General features: G+C 37.2%; 1 protein-coding gene across 1 annotated transcript in view; it reads left to right on the top strand.

The window, feature by feature from the left end:
• The first annotated feature begins 1,345 nt into the window (after positions 1-1,345).
• Positions 1,346-24,433, top strand: part of LOC116179800 (G protein-coupled receptor kinase 1) — a 71,579-nt gene continuing 48,491 nt past the window's right edge. Inside the window, exon 1 of the mRNA XM_031499650.1 lies at positions 1,346-1,415. The gene's annotated coding sequence lies outside the window, so the exon portion shown is untranslated. The remainder of the gene's footprint in view (positions 1,416-24,433) is intronic.

The following is a 24,433-nucleotide window of genomic DNA, read 5'->3' as shown; positions in this document are numbered from 1 at the left end:
TTCTAGGCAAAAATGCAAGCTTGATTTCCAAATGAAATACCAAGTGTTTAGTATCACTGGTTTTGTAATTTTGTTCTCTATCGAGTGACGTAAAAATCCAATATGGTGGCCATTTAAAATAAGGAAGTTGATGTCTATATCCCGAAAACCGCCATTTTGAAAACTTTTTCTACACATATTGATTTTATCCCATCGAATCTTGCAACTTTTATTTGAAAATTCGATAGCTAAAATATTTGAACTTTTTAAAAATGTCGATTTTCACTTTTTTCCAATTACATACCTACGAAACGATTTTTTAAAATGTCGCATCGGAATATCCATTAGCATCAAAAACTAAACAACTTTACTAATTTAACCGAATCTGTAAGTATATTATACTAAGATAGCCATGTTATTCTACTCAATTTAAGTCACCCTGTATATTATAGTTTTTTTTCCTTAATTTTCTTAATTTTTCTTAAATTTCTCCGAATTTCGATCTTTGGCCAGCGTTTGGAGGCGTAAGACAAAGTGCGCTATTGTGTCTTGATTTGCTAGAGAAGCAGGGAGACTGACGCTTTCCGCTTGCGCGTCGCCTTATATCCAATGGAATTGTTTTTACGACAGATGGCGCACGATATTGCGTGAAGTCACAGCGTTTACGACGAATGGCGAGCGGGCGATGTTACGTGACGTCACACGTTCTTGAATCGGGTGGTACTAATCTCCGCCTCAAGAATATAGGAAGGTAAATAAAACAATAATATTTATTTATAAACGAAACGGTTCTTATTCTTTTAAATACCTCGCTGGAAGAAAATACAAGTCAGTAAATGGTGAGGAGGCAGCTCAAATAAATGCAGTTTGATCGGACATGAATACTTAACCATCTCTCATTTAACATCTAGTTCATATTAAAATCGGACACATCTTTGATCGTCTTAAAAGAAAAGTTAAACTTTGTACAAATAATAAATAACAAATAATCTGATTTACAGTATATTTTTTTGTTCCTCTCCTGGTTTACATAATGGGAATACGTTCTCGAATATCACTGGAGACGCTTCACAAAGTGATTGTAAAGCGAAGTTTTCATAAACTGAGACGAGATGTTGTGCTGCAATTGTCGATGACTGTCGTCCCGAGTATATCTCTACTTTCTTCTCCCACCGGATGTACTTTCTATCGTTAATTTGGTACTGACGATGCCAAATTTTCCCTTCGGAAAGCGACTGTAGCGATAAATTCGGTGTGGCTTATTCATTGTACGATAAAGAAGGTTTAATTTCATTTAGAGTATTTTACCTATACGCTTGCAAGTTTCAACGTTCTGTAATAGTCTTTCTTTTTTCTTTTCAGGGTACTTATTATTTAAGGACTTTTGTGAAAACGTATCCGAAGTGCCGGTTCCTGAATTACGGTTTTACGAAGAGGTGAGTGATTGTTAATTACATTTGTGCATGCTTGTACAATTCAGTCTAAGTAGATTTTTTATAGTACGATACCAGAGCGATATTGAAAACTTTTTAAATTATGTGGACGGTATGTCTCTTCATTTGTGGGTGTATTTAACTTGGAAATATTTTTCACGCTTGTGGAAAATTGTCTCGTGTGACATATCATATTCTTTTTCAACGTTCGTTATGAAACACAATTTCAAGTAGGTAAAGGGATCACGCTGAGGATCGCGTAAATGTTTTTGTTCAACGACAGTTTTAATTACTCCGGGGTATAGCACCTTTGATCACTGTGCGATTTGGAATTTCACATCAAACGTACACTTTTACGCATGTTAATTAAAATTTTGTCGCAGTCTTTTTTCACTTGTCTTTTTATACTAAATGAACGTAAAATGCACGACTGCGAGTGAATTCTTTTTTAGTGAGAATTTTTTAATTTCGAATTAATTAAACGCTACGGGTTGTTTTTATCAAAATGCTATCATAAATCAAAAGCTCTCCAAGTAATATTAAATCACAAACATTTCATTAACAAAGCTAAAATGAAGCTGATTCAAATTTTAAAGATTATTGTTACCACACCCTTCGTATAGGTAACTGGCCTCTCGTTCAAGGTATCACAGCCGAAAGTTGGATATCGTAATGTTGTTTTCGTTTCAGAAAAAGTGAGAATCTCAAGGTCATTAAATTAAAGACTTAAGAAAATTTCGGAGGTTCTAAATACTGTTCCAGGTTGTAGTTGACGACTTACCGAGTAATAAAAACTCCTTAAGCGATAGAAAAGCTCTGCAACATTTGGCATTCAAACACATTTACAGACTAATAAGTTTATTAAAAGTTTAAAAGTCCTCTCGGAGAGAGAATTTGTTCAGGAATTTTTCGAGTTCAAACATTAAAATTAATTTTTGATTCGTTACTTTCATGTTGAAAATCTGACATACCACGTTCGTCGAGATTAGAACCCTCGTTTAGGAGTGCGCCATTTTGAGGTAGCTTGCAAATATTTTTACTAAATCAGATACGTCGTCAATGGTCTCGTGCTTTGTAGCACTGACTATTTGCAGATACCAAATTTGTAATTAATTTAAGAAACACGTGCAACACTTGACTTCCCACAAACGGCCAAAGGCGAAAGCCCCATTGTAACTCTTCCTCGTCTATTTAACAACTACTTTCTTTTTTCGCTTCTCATCTTTCGCCAATTTACATTTTCCCTTATAAATTGACTCACAAAATCAAAAATTTCATACACTTCCTTAAACATAACACAAATACAACAAATAACAAAATTATGTCGTACAAAATCAAACTTTCTTCAATAAACGAACCTTACTATCAAAAAGACGAACGCCATCTTAACATCCAACAAGCGGACTGCCCAAAGCAGGGTTTGAAGCGTTTGAAACTAATACTATCGGACCACCACCGAAAACGCCTCCGATATACGACAAAAAGGTACATTTCAAACGTTCACCACAAAAAAAAAACATTTTTCGTGTTCTTCTGGTATGTAAGCCTCTTCCACCTTCATAATCACCAAATTTGAATAACGCCAGCTTTCAAATAAACTCAACGTGCTTATCTTGAAACTAATTCAATTTCACCTTACGCAACGCGAAAACAAATGTTCTTAAAACAATGGCCAGATAAATTTTGAAAAATCTTTGAAACTAAGATATTGCCGAAAAACTGAAAATGTCAAATTTCGTTTTCATTTTCCCCTCGATTTTCCCTATCTCAAACGTTCGGAAATGGACAGTTTGCATTTTTTATGGGCACTTTTTTCGGGAGAATTTGAATCGGTTATCAGAATTTCCATAGCAGGTTACGTGCACTACTTGCTTACTTTTTTACGAACGCCATATTAGATTTTACAGAGGACAAAAAAAGAAATTGATTTGAATGCATCGCCATCATAGACATGTTGATTCAGCCAGATCTAGTTACCCGTTGATGTTTTGCTAAGAAATGAATGTAAAACTTTTGATTTTGAAACTTTATGTAAAAGTATAGAGGCTATAGAGTGTGGTCCTTCATTATTTGTCTTTTTTGGTCTTGTGTCTCATTCCGTAAAAATTCAATATGGCGCCCATAAGAAACAGTTTGGCGTGCTATGGAAATTCCAATAAAAGATTCTCCCAAAAAAAGTGCCTATAGAAAGTGCTAACGAGAACAGTTCATTTTCGACCGTTTTGGAAAATAAAAACAAAATTTGACATTTTCAGTTTTTCGGTGATATTTCTGATATTTTCAAAGATTTTCCAAAAATTTCCAATGCATTCAAATACTATCATAGCGTGTTTTCTGTATCTACGTTTTTAGCGCCGTGACGTCATACAATTTTTTAGCTCTATAAGACGTTTCGGATAAATCATCATCGACATTATATTTTTATACGGTCTGTAAAAAAGTACACACTGTATTGAGTAGCATTTTTTATTACTCTGTAATTGGGCGCAAGCTGTTGTTGAGGGTCCAGAACAAGAGAGGGATAATAAATAAATTACGAATACAACGATCAACTTCACACAAAAAAACAAAGGTTTAAAACTGTTGATTTCAACAGAATGGTGTACCTGCGTATAACGCCCTAATCGTCAGTCTTGGTTTTAGTGCATTTTTTAAGAATTAAAAAAACTGTGCTATTTGCATTTTGTCCGTCCGTCCATCCGCCCGGACCCACTTGTGCCGTTTCGAACTATTTCTAGGGGAATGGTCCTAGAGTCCTGGAATTTTTTGTAGTAGGTAGCCTATACTTTGAAGGTGTGCCATCAAATTTCGCTGCCTAAAAGCCCCCCCCCCAACCAATTGGTCTCAGATTTTGGATACGCATGCCTTTAGTGGTGCCAAGTTAAACTTTAGAGAATGGGGGGGGGGGGGGTTAACATATGTTCCAAAAGGTCTCATCGAAATAAATAAATTGGTTTGTACAAACTATAACTTTCCCGTGCGACTCTTTTTCGAGATCAGTGAGCGACGGGTCCTGAGGGGGGTGGGGGTAAAAATTAATGTTATCTCATTGTATTCTAATTAAAGGTCTCAATGAAAGGAACCGTTTTCTACCAACTACTGCCCTTCTTTCTGTCCTCTTATCTAACCTAACAAGCTTTCTAGGACTTACTTGTGCCGAGATCTCATCCTTTACACTGACGGACGGACGGAAAACGCTCCTAATAGCGTATTTTATTTTTTGAAAAATGCGATAAAAACTCATGGATTTTGCTCATTCACAATACAAAAATCATTCGGTTTTATTATTCTTAATTAATTACCTTCTCTATTCCAAATTTGAGAGACATTATGCTTGTACTATTTAGTCGCATTAATTAATCTTCGGATGTTCTCAAAACAGATCAGATTTTAAGATTTTTTTTAACTTGTTTTTAAAATATTTAAAATCACAGATACTAGCTACAAAATACGTAGTGAAGGGGGGGGGGGATAATGACGCAAAAGTTATTATCGGTGACGCGTAACGGGCGCATTACTTGATAATGATATGACTATTAAATCTCAATGCGGGAGGGGGCAAGTTAACTGGTTTCAACAAGATGGTGCACCCGCGCACAATGCCCTAATAGCGCGAGAATACCTATCGGACAAATTTCCTGGACAGGTGGAGCACCATCTTGTTGAAATCAGGGTCCGTATTCCTTGCCCCCCCCCCCCCCCCGTTATGTTGAAATCAACAGTTTGCAACTTTTGTATGCTACTCAATACAGTATGTACTTATAAAAATAATAAAGTTGATGGTGATTTCTCCGAAACGAAACGTTGTATTAAACATGTCTCATCGCTGTCTTGTAGAAATTAAATAGTGGCCAAGAGATAGCCTTTGTCTTTTCCTGTATCTGCTTAATTAACACCAGAAAAAAGTAAAAACAAAATCAACAAATCTCGATTTTTCGGTCATATCTTCGGAATTAATCGGAATTTTCTGGTTTTGTTTAAAGCGTGATAATAAATGTTTAATTGCCCATCTGTTCTCTAATTTGACCATCTTCGTATCTCCTCTGGTATCCGGGATACCCATGATAGACATCATTGTCTTGGACGTAGTGTATAATTCAGTTTTTATTACGATTAATTACATAATATTAAACAATTAAGTTAAAATAAACATGGTCGGTTACTCATCCAACTGACCGAGGGCAACGTTGTTTGACAATAAACGAATTATTAGTAATAAAATAAGTGTTAGTAATAAACATAAACAAAAGAAAAACAAGTTAAAGAATATCTCTTATTCAATCGGATCGGAACGTCAATTTTCTGAATAATGAGCGTCGTAAGGTGTACTATTAAAGGAGATGTGTAAGAATTTTAGATTGGGATTAAACAAAACAATTGAACACTATTAAGTAAGTACCGCATCGACAGTATCCGCGACTTTTTATTCACCTATCGATCATGACCGAGTATGGTACAACCGTCACTTGATGCGACACCGTTGTCCTTTGTGCTTGAGCGAAACTCGTAACTTAGTACCACTATACCGCATACTTATACAAAACCCGAGACGAAACCATAAACATTTCCAATGTTAAAAGTAGAGCTTTTAAGATAGGAGCGGAAATATGCTAAAACGAGCCGCGCTTTTTGTTTTGAGCTAGGAAGCTGTTCTGTCATTAATTTGTCACCTAGTTTTGGAAAATAAATAAAATAAATGTTATTACGAGTAATTATTATATACCTACCTACCCACTCGTTCAAGTGTTACATTATTGTTGCACCAGTGGCCAATTAAGAATGTTACGCGGTTTTATCAACGAAAGTGATATGGACCTTTGGACTACATTTTTTTATGCAAAACTTGTCTAGAGCAAATGCTGGAAATTATACGGGGAGTTCATATTTTGTCATTGTCCCGAGATGTGCACGTAAATGTCGCCAGTACTTAGTTAATTATTTAATGTCAATTCGAGTTATTTAATGTTGTTTTGTACTCCGTGGAGTAAATGAATGTGTTTTGTTTTCTTAAGGGGCTAAAATGTCACTTTTGCACATTATTTCATAATCATTATATAGGTAGTTTTCCACATTCTTTTGGATTTGGCAGACAGTGATTGCCCCATAGTGTCCTGTTTAGTGTTTTAAATAATTATTTTGGCATAGTTTTTTTGTACAGGATGAGTCAACGATTGCGCGGAGTAACTTAATGCCTTGAAGATAAGATCTTTCGATAGAGTGCTGGAATTATACAGGGTGCGCCCACAAAGTAGGGCGCCCAAATGGTACATTTTTTTTTAATAGAACCCCCTGTATTTGAATGCATTTTTGAATTCTACGTGTAACTGTACGTCTTTTTTATTATATGGTTAATACTCGAAAAGCTAGTAGTTTTAAGATAATTCGATTTTTAAGAAAAATTGGGCATTTGCAAGCGTTAGTATACACGGTGTCTATTTCCGTGCTGAATAAGAATCTGAAAAAAAATTTGAAATATCTTCAATACTTTTGAAGATATGACAAAAAACGAAAATTTCTGATTTTCGTTTTTAATTTTTTTATGATAAACTAGTCGTAGTAGACATTTCTAATTAGCACATTATTCGGACACTTTTTAATGGAGATTTCAAATATGGCATCCTGTTTTTAATTACGTTCAAGATGACGGAGAAACACGTGGCAACATTAGTTTTTCTTATGGGCGCCATATTGAATTTTGACATTTTGGGATTACGTCTTTTTTTCTCTTTACAACGATATATCACACATACTGGTTCAGTATCACATTTTTCCTAAAAATACAATTTGAGAAGAGTGCTTTGGAAAAACAAAACGTTCTTTTGTTGTCAACAAAAGTTTCACAGTTTGATCCATCTGTCTGGTTGCAGCGTTGTCAGAGAAGTAGAAATTCGATTTTCATCTCAACCGCTTGCAAAATTGCCTGCTCATATTCATTGGGTCTATCACCATATTGCTGTCTACATCTTTTAAAAGAACCATATTCGCCCAAGTTTTTATGCACCAAAGAAAAATACCTCAAACTAGGTTGTTGCCCCTCTGGATAACGCTGCAAGTATGTTGCAGCAGTCATGTGAGCATTTCAATGAGAAGAGAAGTGTAGTAAATTTGGATCATATCTCTTTGATCTGCATTTGAAAAAGGCATTTTCGCAATACAACTAGCATAAACCTAAATGACACTACATGAAATAAGTCAACCTTTTGTTCACAACAAAAGAACGTTTTGTTTTTCCAAAGCACTCTTCTCAAAAAATGAAAAATTGTATTTTTAGGAAAAATGTGATACTGAACCACCATGTGTGATATATCGTTGTAAAGAGAAAAAAAGACGTAATCTCAAAATGTGAAAATTCAAGATGGCGCCCATAAGAAAAACTAAAGTTGCCACGTGTTTCTCCGTCATCTGGAGAGTTATTAAAAACAGGATGCCATATTTGAAATCTCCATTAAAAAGTGTCCGAATAATGTGTTAATTAGAAATGTCTACTACGATTAGTTTATCATAAAAAAAAATAAAAACGAAAATCAGAAATTTTTGTTTTTTTGAGATATCTTCAAAACTATTGAAGATATTTGAAATGTCTTTTCAGATTCTTATTCAGCACGAAAATTGGCAACTTTGCCCCCATTTAACCAACTTTCTATCTCTTAAGATAAGTGAGATCCCCATAGTGGCACTCGAAAAATGGACACCGTGTATTGTCAAAATTATTACTTAATTTTTGATTCCAGGTTTTATATCTTATCTTGGGTTAAGTAAAAGTCAAATAAATACATCTACTATGAAACATTAAAAGTATAGCTTACAGGGTGTTTTTTTGGTAGGTCCAAAGTTGCAAAACTTAATATTAAAATATCTCGCTTTTTAAATGGAACACCCTGTATATTTTTCTGTCATCTTTTAGCTCCTCCAAAAACCTTCAACTTTTGATAATAATGTCCTATACCTATCTGATATATTTCAAAATATCTTTATTCGGCGTCGCTTTGCAGCGCGGCATCATGCTGCATCGCCGAGCTGAATGCCACGCAAGTGAGAATCGACCTTTAATAGGTCCAAAAGGCAGCCGGAATGCATCGGATTTTTAAAATTCCAACTGGGAAAAGATCAATACAATTTCGCGTCATATACACGTCGTTCCTCCCAAACAATCTGTCATTCGCTTTCTTTGGGAGCAGTGCCAACAACACGATCGACGACGTTTAAATCACTCACTCTACGAGACAACAATAAATGAGTAACAGAAAGATTCCCGTTACCAATTATGAAACAGTCAGCTTTATATCCTTGCATCACCGATTTGAAACAAAGACGAGGGAAATAGAATTATTCATCGTAAATTGCACAATGTAAAGTTATTCCCGTTTGACATTGACGTAGGTTCGGTGGTTGTAATGGCGCTTTACTACAATAGAAACGAGGGGAGGGTGACAAACTTCTCCATGTAACATTCTCCGAGGTGATTCTCGCATCGCTTTCCAATAATTAATTAATTATGCCCTCTTTTTTAGTCAATTTTTCCATCAATATTTACTGTTAGATCATCATCGAAGAATTTAATCCGTAATTTTCCCGGTAGAATTGACATCTATACTAATTATCAAACTCAGAACAACAACAGTAATTTGTAAGTTATTCTTTGTCAAATTAATAAAATTAGGAATTTTAATTAGGTCATAAATTTCCTTAATTATTTATTTAATTGGCTCGCAAGCTCATTAGTGACACGCTAGAAATGTTTTGTTATAACTTATACTATTATCCAGTGCCATTAACGTACATAATTCAATTAAGTTGAAGAAACGGGTTAATAATCAAGTTACAAGAAACAAGTACAAATTGTCCACAACTCTTGTGCAGGTCAAGCGCATTTTTTTTAACCGAAATAGCTTTTGTTTCGACATCACCAATGGATCTATTTCTTGCAGACGTCTCAATCGCTCCTTGTGAGTCCCTCTTCCGACAATCCGTTCTTGAGGAAATTGAATAAAATCTCATAATTTTGTGCGTAAGAAAAGACGAGAACATATAAAATATAATTCGCGCACAATCAGGCGATGTCGGGGAAACCTTCTTCGGGACAATAACCCTGGCATAGCCCGCACAAATACACGAACTAAATTAACAAAAACCTTTTTCGCCAATGTGTCGGTTATAATGTCGTTTGCAAATTCCCCATATATTTTCGATGGATTGAAAACGCAATGGTAAGACGTGGCAACCTTAGCAACAACGAATATCCCTTCCTGATGCATGGAATTTAAGGAAACAAACCTTGCAACAATCTACAGCAATTCCACTTTTAATGATCATTTAATCAACATTTTTGTGCTGTAGTCGTGCCTGTAGTTGTGTTTTAATCAATGGCAAGTTTTCTAGGAAGCTACGGTGATGATTAAGCATGGTCCATAATCAGAGATGGTTCTTCTAAACATGGTAGCAAACGGTCGCCGAACCACTTAAGAAAACTATCCTTGTTAATTTCCCCATTGGTTTTTGAAACCATTCATGTAAAACCGCATATCTTAAATAGTTATAAGATGACATTGTTCTTCTCATTTCTTAAATTTTTTTAGATTTATAATTGAGATAAGGCAGAATTAATGGGTGTCGGTTTGTAATGATCGGGATCCATTTCGTGACATAGGATAGCCCGAGAACCACTTCCGTTGAGGGTTCTAGCAATCACGGCGTGGTTTCTGACTAATTGCTTCTCTAAACGTGGGATTAGTAAAAGATCATGATTATTTGTTGAACGTCCGGTTGAACGAATTAACATGGAGGCTGCAACCGATTAGTAGTCATTTTGAAGGCGTGGTTGTAACATTGGGAAAAGTCGGGATTAAGAGAGATAGGTTTTCGGGCGGGATTATGCGGATAGCCGCGAACCATTACGAGGCTAAAAGTATAGTGGGGAGTCCACGTTGGAAGGCGTTTTTTCAAATAATGTACTTAGTTTGATAAAAATGTTCAAAAGAAATTACACGTGAAACCTTTGATGTGGGCACAAATGAATACTAGCGAATCACTAAGGATTCCGCTAGATCACGACATTTGTGCTTCATTAATAAAAAAAAGCGGTGGCTAACTTCCTGCCTCTAACTTTGAGGCTTTATATCTCCTGAACCGTAGATGTGACGGGTTTCTGGTGTGAAGCACTAAGGACTTTGCATGGTGACGTCATTTGTGCTTCCTGGACCTGCTAGCGAAGCATCTCGTGATCGAGTCAAATATCCAAGAAGCCAGTTGATATTTTAAAATAAGGAAATTTTTCTTATATTTGTAATTTAATCCATTATCCTGCCTTTACGGATAATTTAAATAATAAAAAAGAGGCTTTTAAAGAAACAGCATTCAAAATGTGTTAAAATCCAACTAGAAGTGGTTTGAATGCCTAATTTTCAATCCATGAAGACCTCATCGTTGGATTCAAGGTTTTTTCTAGTTCTTAAGATTGCGAATTGGTTTAAAAGTCAGGGTAGTAATTGTTATCACGTAACAGGGGTCTAGACTCTAAACGGAACTTAAAAAGTCAATTGACAAAATATGTAGTTGAAAGCAGAGTGGGCAGCATCATAAGAATCTGGTTAATTTTATGTACAGGGTAGAAATTTTGTCTGGAACACTGAAGTGTCCACAATTATCAAAGGTTTATTTAAATTTGTAGTCAGTGGCGTTCTTCTTCATTGTCAAGGAGGCCATATTTTTTTAAATGATTTTAAAAGAGTACCTACACTTTCTTGCATATTGTGGCAAAAAATCTACAAACTTGGAGCAGTGGCGTGCATCTGTATTTCATTCAGCTGCTGAATAAAAATGCATGATTTGATACTAGGTACTATTTTTGTTTTGTTTTTTAACTTTTGTTATGTAATATAATCACTTTTTTACGTTTCTATACCTAACTAGGTCTGTACTTGAAGAATATGTACTAAAAAATAGTGGTTGCTATTAAAAAAACATATATGCCTTCCTTGACTATGCAAACGTCCGCCACTGACCACAATTTTAAAGTATGTAGATTGGCGGCAAACTTTCTATAATTTTGGAATGCCATAAAATGTGCCTTTAAAAAAATGTTGTTTTGAAGATAGTGTTCCAGACAAAATTTCACTAATTATATATGAGATCAGTAGATTTCGAAGACACTGAAAGAATTCGCCGAATCATCATAATTAGAACCCAAAGGAATTTTACAATCTGGGAAATATGAAGAAACTGTCAAGCCTGAAGAATTAGAAGTTGATAGCGTGGAAAATTTGATTTGCGCGTGGGATTGATTTCTTTTTATTCGTAGTTAATAAGCCATTTTCTTAGATAATCTTCTGGGTAATCTTTTTTGAAACTTTGACAATCTGGATATTTGTACATTTGTAGTAATTTGAGCTGGTAGTGACTGGAAACTGCGCCCATTTACAAAAAAGGAAAACCATTTTAATAGAAACCTTTTTCGCACTATCTAATGCGCAAAAAGTCGACGTAATACGTATATGGTGCGGAGGAGGGGGCACAAAGATCACTTTATTTGTTGAATGGATCAGTTCAAAAACGAAAAACTTAAATTGGTCACCCAAATACGGCCCTAAGTGTTCTTTATCCGACGGGAATTTTTGAACGAAAACATAGAGAAGGATAGAATAATCGCCCCAAATACATATTTACCTTAACCGTGTCGAATTGCTGAGTGGGAGTTAAACAGTCGGCAACGTTTTTTATGTGCCTCCACTACAGCACTCTTAACACCCCTCCTCCATTTACCACTAACGACGATATCGTATATTGCTGTGTGCAAGTATACGGTCAATGCGGACAAAGCAACTGTCCAGCTAGCTCAAAAAAAAAACTTTAAAAATTAAGAAATTTGTAATTTCTCTCATACAGATCGAGATCAGGCATCTGCTACAAAGAAAAATCCTGAATCCTGAAATAATGAGAACCTTGTAAAGCGCGTTTTATATGGTACCCCGTCCGCAGGCGGTCGATAATTCAAAAATAAAAAAATCTTAAAATTATTTACATTTCTGTTCAATCGCCGTGTACCAGCCAACTAGCCGCCTCCTTTTTTCGTTGCCTGCAGTATTTACCGAAACACCCCCTCCAACAAACAAGAAACTCCTTCCAGCTTCGGAGGAAGACGGTCCCAAAAATAATGCACACAAACGTTGTCCACCTGGATTTCATGTTATCAGCACCAAAACACGTGCGTTAATTAACTTACGTCCGATAACACTCCTTATCGCAAAACAACCAGGCAAACCCCTTTATAATGTACGCAAACTTGACCAGATATTTCATCACGGAAAAACACAGGCCTAAGTAATCAACGCGCAATTACAGAAATTCTAAAAGGCAAAATAACACGACAGAAATACAAACTCAAACGAAACAAACCAATTCCTTCAATTTACTTTAATAAATTGAAATAATTTCATATACAGGGTGTCCCGTAATTCTTTTCGGCGTTTAGACCTAAATAACGTCGACATTAATACGTCGTTTGCACAACAGTATAGAATACGGAAGTAAGTCATCTCTAGTAACAATTTCTTTGCCCACATTTTTGACTTTGAGCGGCGTGACTTTATTCATTCACGAAAAACGACTTTTTGCTTGAGTTGTATACAAGACACTAAGTTTTGATCAGGGTGTACGATAAAATGCAATTAATTCCTGCGATGTTTAAGCTCGCAAATGACTACAGTAGTAGTTCCGTTGCCTAGCAGCTTCGTTAACGTTTCAAGCCCATCCGTGCGAATAGCCCATAACGAAGCACTTCTCGTCGAAGTAGAGGGAACGCCATATTAAACTACGAGTAAATATTTATATTCATTTCCTTTTCTAATACCCGTAAGATCCGGGCAATATTTGAAATGTCGAATTAATCTCCGTGCCGGCTTCATCCCCGAGTAAATAATCAAGTTGGTCTCGTTACTAAAACACCTACCGGCGCGCGGCTCGGCGCTTCTATTTATGGAAACGGGCAATAAATTACAAATTATAGTTTAGTATAGAAGGAAATGGGAAATTGCTAATTTAAATGTTTGATCGAAATAATTAATTCGCGCGATACGTTTAATTAATTAACGTACCGGGGATGTTCTGCGCGAAACAGGAGTTGCTTTGTACACTTTCGCCCCATAAACATTTCTCGAATTAATTAGGTACTGAAACTGTAACGAGTTTGTCGGGGGCTATGCCTCAAAAAACGATTTCCGTAACCCTTCAGCAGATTCAATAACTGAGTCTCGTCGCGTCGTGGGACACATTGCTTGGTTTCATCAGCTGCGCCGCCTCTCCATTGGGTGTAACGTAAGGGAGAGTCAACATGTATCCTAAACTCATTTTCGCGCGATGATGGTCGTCGAACTCGATACGAAACGTCATCGTCCATTCTAGTATAATGATAAAGAGCCATCTAGTGGCCTAAGACGACTATTGGAGCAATAAGCTGGCGCGAAATGGACGGTGTAGAAAAGACGACAAAGTCATGCGTAGTTTTCGTTTTGGTTTTATTGCTTTTGTAAGTTGTTCAATTCGGGTAGGATGCACTAAGGCACATCTGGTCGTTTGCCATAAGAAGTTTTATTGTCAGGCGACATTTAATTAACGCCCGTGTTCTAATTCTAATAACGTAGATGCGGAGGTGAGGTGTTCCGTCGTAATTGGCGATTTTTATAAGTTCTTAAAGAAAGAGATTATTTTATGGTGGAAGTGGTGCGACGAACTTCGGTAGTTCGCACGCAATCGGCGAGCTTTTAAAATTAAACGATGCAATTAGTTAAATTAAATTGAATTAAGTATGCATAAAGAAACTATACATTTATAATTAAATTAAGTATAAATAACTTCCAACTCAAACGGAAGCTGGCGGAACGGGACCGACGGACGGATTCGAGCGCCACCAAGCGATGCGGACTTGCCCTTGGACAAGGTTTTGGAGCGGCTGCGAAACGGACACCACAGACTACACGTCGGAAAAATGGTCACCAGAGATCTTGCCGGCAGCGGCGATCGGCTTCTGGCGAAGGAACTGAAAGCAAAATTACGGTTGGCCTAACGGGAACGGAAGCAACAAAGGGCAAATTAATTAGCGGTAGCTACTGGAAATGAAATGCAGGAAAGCGAGACAATATTCCCCATTATAAATAATTAATGGAACAGAAAGTAGCAAAAAGCTTACCTTGCAATTATACGAACCGGTAGAAATGTGTGTGCAAGAAAAAGCAAAAGCTGTAAATACGATTAAAATACCAAGTTCCCCTCTATGACAAGCTTTCGGGCGCAACAACGATAATTGAAATATGTTGACGGGAATGGTTACAAACGACGAATTTGTTGCTTTTGTTTACGGTAGCGGCGGCTGAAACACAACTCTAGAAATTAAATCAATTACCTTCAATCTTCAACTCCTGGAACCAACACAAATATTTTCAGCACGACACTTTGTAACGAATCGCCCAACTTAAAACGCTTCTACATACCGCATAAGTGATCTCTAAAATGGAAGAAAACAAGTGATTCGTTATTTTGGTGTTTCCTTAAATACTGGGGACAACGAAAAAACGAGACTGCTAGTTTCGCGACGGTTAAAGAGCGTGTAAATTTGATTACGCGAATTTTTTACGGGCAAAGGGTAATTTACGGCTTAGAAACTATCACGTTAAATACGAACAATAATGGAAATTTTTAACCTACTCAAAGATTAAAACTGCGTGACCTTAAATAAAGTTGAATTGTGAGATGGGGATATTGTTGCGAATACGGAGAACGGCGCAATACTAGAAGTGTGAAATTAAACTCTGTCATTCAAAGTGAATAGACTTTTGTAATTTAGTAGAAGCGGTCGATTTTTGGCATTGACCTTACCGAAAAGCATTCAGAGCTTGTTTTTACACATACCACGAACTCAGGCGTTCGACAGACAAATACATAAAAAATCTTCATTACTTACAGTTATTAGATAATCCAATCAATCTTTAATTCATCATTTCATTAATCTTGATAACACTGAACTTGATGACAAAATTCGGTTTGTTTAATTTGAGGACAAAATCGGGTGGCTTTCCGGACGGTAGAACACTTTTAACTTTTAATAAATGACAAACCTTGTAGAAAGGCTTCACTATGCAACAATTGCTTACTTTGTTCAACTTTTACTAACTAAAACTACTTCCGTTCATAGCTTTAAAAGCTTTTCTCCAACTTATACTACTTCACGTGACGATCTTTTATTAAGTTTGCTTAACTTTATTATAATACTGACGAAATACGTTTTCACATACACAGGCTGACTGCCCGAAAAATTTACCGTAAAGAAAAAATGTACGCTCTTAAACCGTCGCGAAGAAAAACGTCTTCTTGTTATCTCCACTATTTAAGGAAACACCACTTCCACTATAAAATAAACTTCTTTATGAATTTTCAAATAAGTCGCCAATCCCTGACATTAAACGTGCAATTCTCCGTAAGACATCTCTTCTTATCCGCAAAAGAACAAGTGCGTTAATTAAATTTCGCCCAACAGTAAAACTCCTTATCGCAACGACCAGACGCAACCTTTTATAAAGCATAGGGCCTATATTGCTGTGTGTATTGACATGCGGTCACTACGCCACCCACAAAACTCCTGTCTAGCTACCTCAAAACACAAGCAATTAATCCGAAACACATGAAAGAAATAAAACAAAATCCGAGAAAAGCTAACAAAACTTGTTTGGACATACTACCCCGCACTCAGGCGGTCGACAAATCTTAAAATCACTTACAGTTTTTTTAAGGGTTCCGATACTAGGCCCACCAAACTGACACAACTACACTCTCTGACAGCTTCAGGAAACTTCACTTTGTTTTATAACACAGAAATTAGATGACCAAACAAAAGTGGCTTGATGAATAAGATGACAAATTTTCGGTGGCTGTTCAGACGGTGCAGGTCTTGCAGTTGCTGTGCACTACAACTGCTTGTTTTGTGAAGTCGACAAAACTTTTTCCGTAACACGCGTTAAACTTGTTAGTTAACTTTCTCCATACTTTATTTCGATACCGACGAATTACGTTTTCACATAAACAGGCTGTCTGTCCGTAAAAAATTGGCGTAAACAGATTTACATGCGCGTGAACCGTCGCGAAACTAGCAGCCTCGTCTTCTCGTTGTCTTCAGTATTTAAAGAAACCACTTCCGTCATAAAATAATCTCCTTCGTCAAAAATCGCGACGGATCGCGCCAAACGTCCCCACTTCCGCCGCAATTCTTCGAAACACCTGTGTCTTCGGTATCAGAGTGTAACGGTTTTTTTCTCCATTACAAAGCATTATTATTGTTCACGGTATATTTACTTGTTGAAAGATCCTCGTAACTTTTGAATAGATGGCTCCATTTTAACCACGCCATTTTCCGCGCAGATGGATGGCGCCGTGATTTTTGGTTGTTGATTGTCGACCTTCACCTTCCTTTTTTTCTGTCAGGTGATACTTCAGTAAAACCAACAGCTGAGGCGTTAGTTAGAACGCATGGAATTTTAATTGCAATCTTCCATACTTAATTAATCTCTGGCAGTTGGATTTATTAAATTGGGGATTCTGGTATAATTAGTGAACGGATTCACCTTTAACTCTGTAGAGAGGATATAGCATTTTTTTTCTATCTTATTTTCCATAATTAAAGTGTACATTTCTTTAGGTCATCTGTTATACGACAATTTTCCATTGACAATTGTTGCTTACATTGTCAGGAAATAACCCCCCCCCCCTTCTCTTTCCACTTTCCTGGGCGAAGCACGACCCAGCGGTGGAGAGGGGGGGGATTCTTATGTTGACCGAGGGCGTCATTGAAATGAAAACATGGTAGTCTTTTACAAATGTTGTAGTCAATTACAGAGTACCTACCTACGAATTTTGAGTAATTAACGAATTATTTAAAAAAAAACAACAAATATTACGCAGCTTCCAAGGTCTTTCTGGAACGAAAACAAACATTCTTATCTCGAGTTACCGTTAAATAAGTAACGACCGTGTATTTATTCGAAAACCTAACCTATCATAAAAAAAATGCCTGTGACATGACTGCAAATGTCGATGATGTAAATTTTATTATTTCCCGGTTTATGTTCCCTTTCTTTCAGCGTATAGGGAAATAGTATCCGATAAACCTTTTTTAGAGCGGAAGTGTTTTCCATTAATGGAAGTACTGCTTTCTGCATATAAATCGTCAAAATCGTCGAAATTGATTTGTTTTGGTCGTTGAACGTGCGACGCGGCTAAATTTTGATTACAGTTCAATATATAAGTTGCTGCGTGTGGGCAAACCTTAACACGAATTTCCAATTAGGCCGAGCGGGGGTGCATGCAAATTTACGATCGTCGTAATGCAAGATCATTGTTTTCGGTACGCCCTCGACATTTCTTATGGGCAAAAAGATCTCCCCCGATTTTATTAATAAAACAATACGTTCCGATCAATCCCCCTCGAGATTTCTCCCTAACGAAAGTCCTCAAATTTCATTTTATTTAAACGTCGCGAGTCAATCAGATTCGCGACGAATGATACTCTTTTTTTTTCCGGAGAAATGTAAGCCTCGGAAAAATGTCGATCGAATTATCGTCGGGCGTAATTCTATATTTACTTTGCCTTTTGAACTCGAAACGTAATTGCGTACTGGTTGTCGTTCGAATTACGCAAATCGAATTTTTCGTTCTCGAATGGAAATAAAATCCGATCGTAAATTTCTTATGTTGCCATTACTCGAAATTGGAAAATATTTGATAACGATTTAATCTGGGCAAAACATCGATTTTTACTAATTATGTAATTCCAATCTGCAAAAGGGGCAAAAGTGTTTATTTGACACATCTGTCAATTACTAGTAGGAACCAATTAGAACTAATTGATACATCTATATGTCAATATCACACATCAATTATAGATAGTAATTAACCCTGCTATAGTACTACAGATGGATTTGTTAATTAGTTCTAAGTAATTGTGTTAGTTAGTGAATTTGTCTAATTGATAGATATGTGCCATTTTACTTTAAGAGATACCTAGATCTGCTATGGCGACATTTTTCCCGTCATTTTATCTAAACCAATTTTTTTGTATAGCGGTCCCAGCAAGATCAAAATCGATACGTTACTTGAATTATACCTTTAAATCAATAGATAGGTACTGTCAAATGTAGGTAATACATCGTTTGTTTTATTTATGATGCAAACGTTATAGGTTACAATTTATACAATATAATAGTTATTTATGTATTAAGGGCATAATAGTGATGTTTATATTCTCGAGGGCGACAAGTTAAAAAGCTCGAGGGCGTATGGCCCGAGAGCTTTTTAGTCGCCTGAGAGTATAAACATCAGTTTATGCCCGTGGTACATACACAATTTTATGTTTTACAAATAGTTTTCTTCGTCAAAATTCGTTTACAAAATAATTCATTATGTTTGATTAAGTATGCGTGGTTCGAATTTGTTAATGTGATTGAAACCATCCAAACGTCAAACGTAATTTTACATAATTCAATTCATCGTGAACGAGCAAGAAGTTCCAGAAACTATATACGAAATAAGGCCAATCTTGTGATTTAGTAGGTACCTATTGACAATTAATAATTGACGTTTCTATTTTTCAATGACCTGCAAATATTTGTTAGTTATGTCATTAAGTATGAATGAGTTACTATGGTGATACTTAATGCCTAATATCACAGATATAAAATGTGCTATGATGGGTTAGTAAGACATAAAGAATTAAATGTGAGTTTCGTAACTGCAAAACCTGCGCTAATCTAATGTGTACTCCAAAAGTCTTATGCGCAAAACGATATACCTAACGAATTGTTCAGAGCAACGCAAACGCAATTCAGTTTATTAATGCAGTTTATTGATGCACCATACCTTATCTACAGTAAAAATGCAGGTAAACGACTTCGGTTTCCACAATTATTACGGAAAGGTATAATGACAAAAGCCAGGATTATTACAATGAAGGTCTCCCTCTTACATCCTTTTCACAACAATCTTCGATTTGAATGCATATCACATGGGACGGTTTCTTCAAGGAGGAGATACCTTAATTTGTTGGTTCGCATTTCCAAGTTGTACAATATACCGTGTGTCCCAGGTTGAACGCACCATAGGCAAACATAAGGAATATATTTTTTCGCGAAGGATCCACGAGGCCTTTGATGTATTTGAATTTCGCGGTCAACTTGAAGTGATGAAGTTCTTTCTTAGAACCTGAGAGGTTTCTCCCTTTCCCCTCGGTGCTGGTTACATGATCGTTTCTAAGGGGGGCGTAAGGGCAGGGAAGGCTGTAAACGTTTTGGTGGAAAATGTAGTACCGGGGGGTCTGGGGGATACGTAGTACAATGGGGGTAGAGTGCAGGAAAAGAAAATTTAAATTCAATGGTACCACGATGAAGTAATCTCCTTGAATTCCTGGTGGTATTCGATACTCCCCAGACTCCCCGGTACTATATTTTTCACCAAAACGTGTACAGGTCACTTACATGATCACTTCTGAGGGAGACCGTAATGGTAATGAAGTGATGTGATGAGTTTCCTTCAATAATGATGAGTGGACGACACAGTACAAGGGTGGGGAGCAGAATGGAATATCCTCTAGGAAAAGAAGATAAAAATTCAATAGTACTTGATTCACCTGATAACACTCTTTTTTTCTTGCGGACAATCGAGACGATTTAAGGGATGTTTAGGTGGGAATTGTTCAAATATTCAAATTGATAACAAATCTACACGTATCATCCCTTAAAAAAAGCTAACAAAGTTCTAAAAATTATGCTCAGTTCCACTATAAATAATTTTCAAACTTAGTCAGTTTTCTTAGGGAACGTAATGCGGACGATCGAGACGATTTAAGGGATGTTTAGGTGGGAATTGCTCAAATATTCAAATTGATAACAAATCTACACGTATCATCCCTTAAAAAAAGCTAACAAAGTTCGAAAAATTATGCTCAGTTCCACTATAAATAATTTTCAAACTTAGTCAGTTTTCTTAGGGAACGTAATGCGGACAATCGAGACGATTTAAGGGATGTTTAGGTGGGAATTGCTCAAATATTCAAACTGATAGCAAATCTACACGTATCATCCCTTAAAAAAACTAACAAAGTTCGAAAAATTATGCCCAGTTCCACTATAAATAATTTTCAAACTTAGTCGGTTTTCTTAGGGAACGTAATGCGGACGATCGAGAAGATTTAAGGGATGTTTAGGTGGGAATTGTTCAAATATAAATCTACACGTATCATCCCTTAAAAAAAGCTAACAAAGTTCGAAAAACTATGCTCAGTATTCCATACCCCTCAAACCCCTCGGTACTACATTTTTTGCCAAAACGTGTACCGCTCTTGGGGGACGGCGTAGTGCAGGGGTGGGGGCAGAAGGGAATATCCTCCAGTAAAAGAAAATTCAATGGTATCCTATTGGTCCTCCGATGAAGTAACCTCTCTGAACCTGATAAACTCTTTTCTTTTCCTGTGAGGGTACTCCAGACCCCCTCGTACTACATTTTTCACTAAAACATGTACGTACATTTACATGGGAGGGGGGGGGGGGCGTAAGGGTGGTGAAAGCTGTTAACATTTTGGTGGAAGAAGTAGAAGGGGGTGGGGGTGGAGGATGTGGAATGCCCTCCAGGAAATGAAACATGTGATGGTTTTCGTCATGTGATAGGATGGCGTACTACGGGGGAGGGGAGGCAGAATCGAATCTCCTCCAGGGAAAGAAAACTCAAATTCAATGGTACCCCCTTAGCCCCTCGGCGAAGTAACCTCACTGAACCTGAAAAAAACACTGGTTACTGGGGGTATCCCATACCAGCTGAAAGATACAAGCGTAAAACATTGAAGTGAGATTTAAAAAAAGAGCTTATCAAGATTTTGGTCCCTTTTTGAGCCAAATCAAAATTCTTTTTACTTTTTCGAATCATCTTGTTGAAAGGTTGAAGTTGATACACTTTGTAACGGTAGCTCACTTTGCAGTTTTAAATTTTTCTCAAAAAAATTTCACATGCACAGCTTAATGCGAACGGCGGGCGCGAGTTGTGTTCAGCGAGAAAACGAGCGCATTTAGAACGTGTGGGCTGACCTTAATAACCGCCAAACTGTTTGTGTTGGTTTCGTCTAAAGCAGTCGAGATAACGAAAATGCTTACAGGGCCCGCTGTGGTGGTATATGCTTTGGTTCGGTTGCGTTTTTTTTTACTGGGCGACTACCTATAGAAAACTGGAGAGAAACCGGAGAATTTTACGATCGTCCAAATTTCTTTAAGAGATCGGCACAAACAACGAATACTGGAGGATATAAATTGACCGTGTCAATTGTTGTGAATCGCGGAACAATTATAGAGCGTCTGTGGGTCTGAATTGTAATAGGGCGTGTATAAAAATGTGCGAATAGTCGTATCTGGTGATATTAAAATTCCGATAAAAACAATGCTTTAAGGCAGCGCGTACGCATATGCAACTGATATCTTCGCAACTGAGTTAGAACTCTTTTATTACAAGGAGGAATCTATTTTTAAAGCACCTTAGAGATGAACATTACTCGTTTTTTGTTTACGAAAAAAACTCGACTAATAAAGCGGACAAATTACTTCGACTTTTTCTATTTTTTGTGCACTAATTTGAGGCATGTGGTAGACATAAGTCAGAGTCATTATCCATACTACGAGAGGCAGCCCAGAGTGGGTCTCAACGGTCTCACCGCAAAAGCGATCCAGTTTTCAATTTTTCCTGGGAGGAAGTCTTTTCAAGGGTAGCGATTTGGTGAAAAATATAGCACTGGGTCGTGTGCAGTATCTATTACCCCCCAAGAAAGGAAGGATATGGAATATTCTATAGGAAACAGGAGCTATTAGTGAGAAAGAAAATTTAATGGCATCCCACACACACATTGGTGAAGTTCTCCTCCAGATCCTGAGAACTCTGTCCCTTTTCTATTTTAAGTTTTGAGTGTAACGGGCGCAACAAGCAAAATCGAACAGCTTCCTTTGAAGGCCAAGATCCTAAATGTCCACCTGTCCATACGAATATAAAGTCTGTCTTAAATAACAGAACCAATGTAAATGGAAATGGGCGCGGTGCATAAGAAGAGTCGTAAAAAATGAGAGCACTCAATCACCGTGCCCGATGAGTAGAAAATAATGATGATGGATTTTAACTGCGTAAAAGTACTCTCTTCTCTCGCAAAATACATCACTCACTGTTAATGTATAAGACGATATTTCCTCCAAGAACTGCCACCGACACGCTCTACATTTCAGGTGGAGAAACGTTTCCATAACAACGCCGTCGACATTTGAAATCGTCTGCTCTGAACAGATTTGGTGGTGCATCGCGATATGTCTGCCACCACAAAGCACGTTTAATTATTTCTACCTCAAAATCCCGGGAACAGAGGAAAATCCCATTGTTGCCGCATAATTAAATTCTACTTTAAAGTGTCTCGTTTGTCCCTTTTCCTTTCGTCACACGTCGCGCCTCTGCCTAATGAGACGTTATGGAATTCGGTTCGGACAATATCGATCCCGGTCCACTTCCAGACTGTACGAAAACAAAACCTGCCGCAATCCGACCGAATTATTAAAGCACGCGCCGTAAAATTTCAACAATCAATCACCGACGGCAGATATTAAAGCATAATAAACCGAATGAAACGACGACATAAATTTTAATATCCGTTAATTAGAAATAAACTCGTGCCAGCGGAGTATAAAACGATTTACGTCAGGTTTTCCAGTTTTTTTTAAAAATAAACTTTTATTCGGCGAGCGACAGGAAAACCAGAATGGAAAAGTTTGCGTTATTCAAGATCCACGTTTACATTTAAAATGGCTTGGGGAGTCCACACGACGCCGTAAACTGAAATGGAAATTTCGACTTTAATTGCTCTTTAAGAAACACAAACCGCCAACATTCGGAATGATATATTATTATGAATTTATTTCTTGTATTTTATAAAGGGTCGTCAAGAAGATTCAAACTTTCGCCCGCCGAGGACCGTTCGAAATCCCCGTTTAGGTTTTAGATTCGGAAAAGCGGTGCAGAATTATGCGGAAACTTCGGCATACCTCCTGGGGAGGATCCTCAGAATTGCCAATTTCGGGTAAGAAGGATAAGTATTTTATGTGGTGGTCCTGAATAATGAAAAAGTAAAGTGTCAACGCAACTCCTGTTTGATAAATCGGCAATAGTTAAACTTAAATAGTTAATACTTAAACATGCTACACGCTACACTTAGTAGCTGGTTAACAATCCCTCCCCCTAGGCCCTATGTGTGGAACTAAACGAGGGTCTGCAAGAGTCTTATCACGTGGCTTATGGCCGGGCCCACCTTTTCCCGGAAGCACTCACGCGGAAAACGTAACTCCCATGAAGGGGGCCTTATGGGATTACGTAACACATAAATTGCCATGGCTCTCGTCCATATAATCACACTGTACATCTAGGTGCGAGACTTCGTATCCTCCCGTTACCCTTTCCTCAGATAGCTAAAACCAAAACAAAATTGAAACCTCGTATGCTTCCTTACAAAGCTCGCTTGGACATATTACCCCGCACGCAGGGGGTCGACAATGAAAATTAAAAAAAAAAATGAAATCACTTGTCGATGTTCAGGCGCGTTAAAACTGACACAAAAGCACTGGGTAACAGCTGCAGGAAACTTGATAACACTGAACTTGATGAATACGGTGACAAATTTTCGGTGGCTGTTCGGGCGGTAGAAACTTTTAACTTTTAATAAGAAGAGAACAAAAGGTCTCGGTGACCACTACAACTGTTTGCTATTTCAACTCGACGAAACTTTTTCCGAAATCTAAACTTCTTACACTACTTTGGATAACTTGCTTCTGCACAAATCTATATAAATAAAAATGGATCGCCGAAATGTATGTACACGCATAACTTCAAAACGACTGCGTCAGATTAGATAATTCTTTTTTTGTTGTGTTTGTTATTATCAGGACAGGGTTGGTATAAAAGATCATTTCCAAAAA

Source organism: Photinus pyralis, unplaced genomic scaffold, assembly GCF_008802855.1.
Source record: "Photinus pyralis isolate 1611_PpyrPB1 unplaced genomic scaffold, Ppyr1.3 Ppyr1.4_LG8, whole genome shotgun sequence".
NCBI classification, from domain to species: Eukaryota; Metazoa; Arthropoda; class Insecta; order Coleoptera; family Lampyridae; genus Photinus; species Photinus pyralis.
Note: the sequence above shows the minus strand (reverse complement) of the source record. Positions and strands in the feature narration are given on the sequence as shown.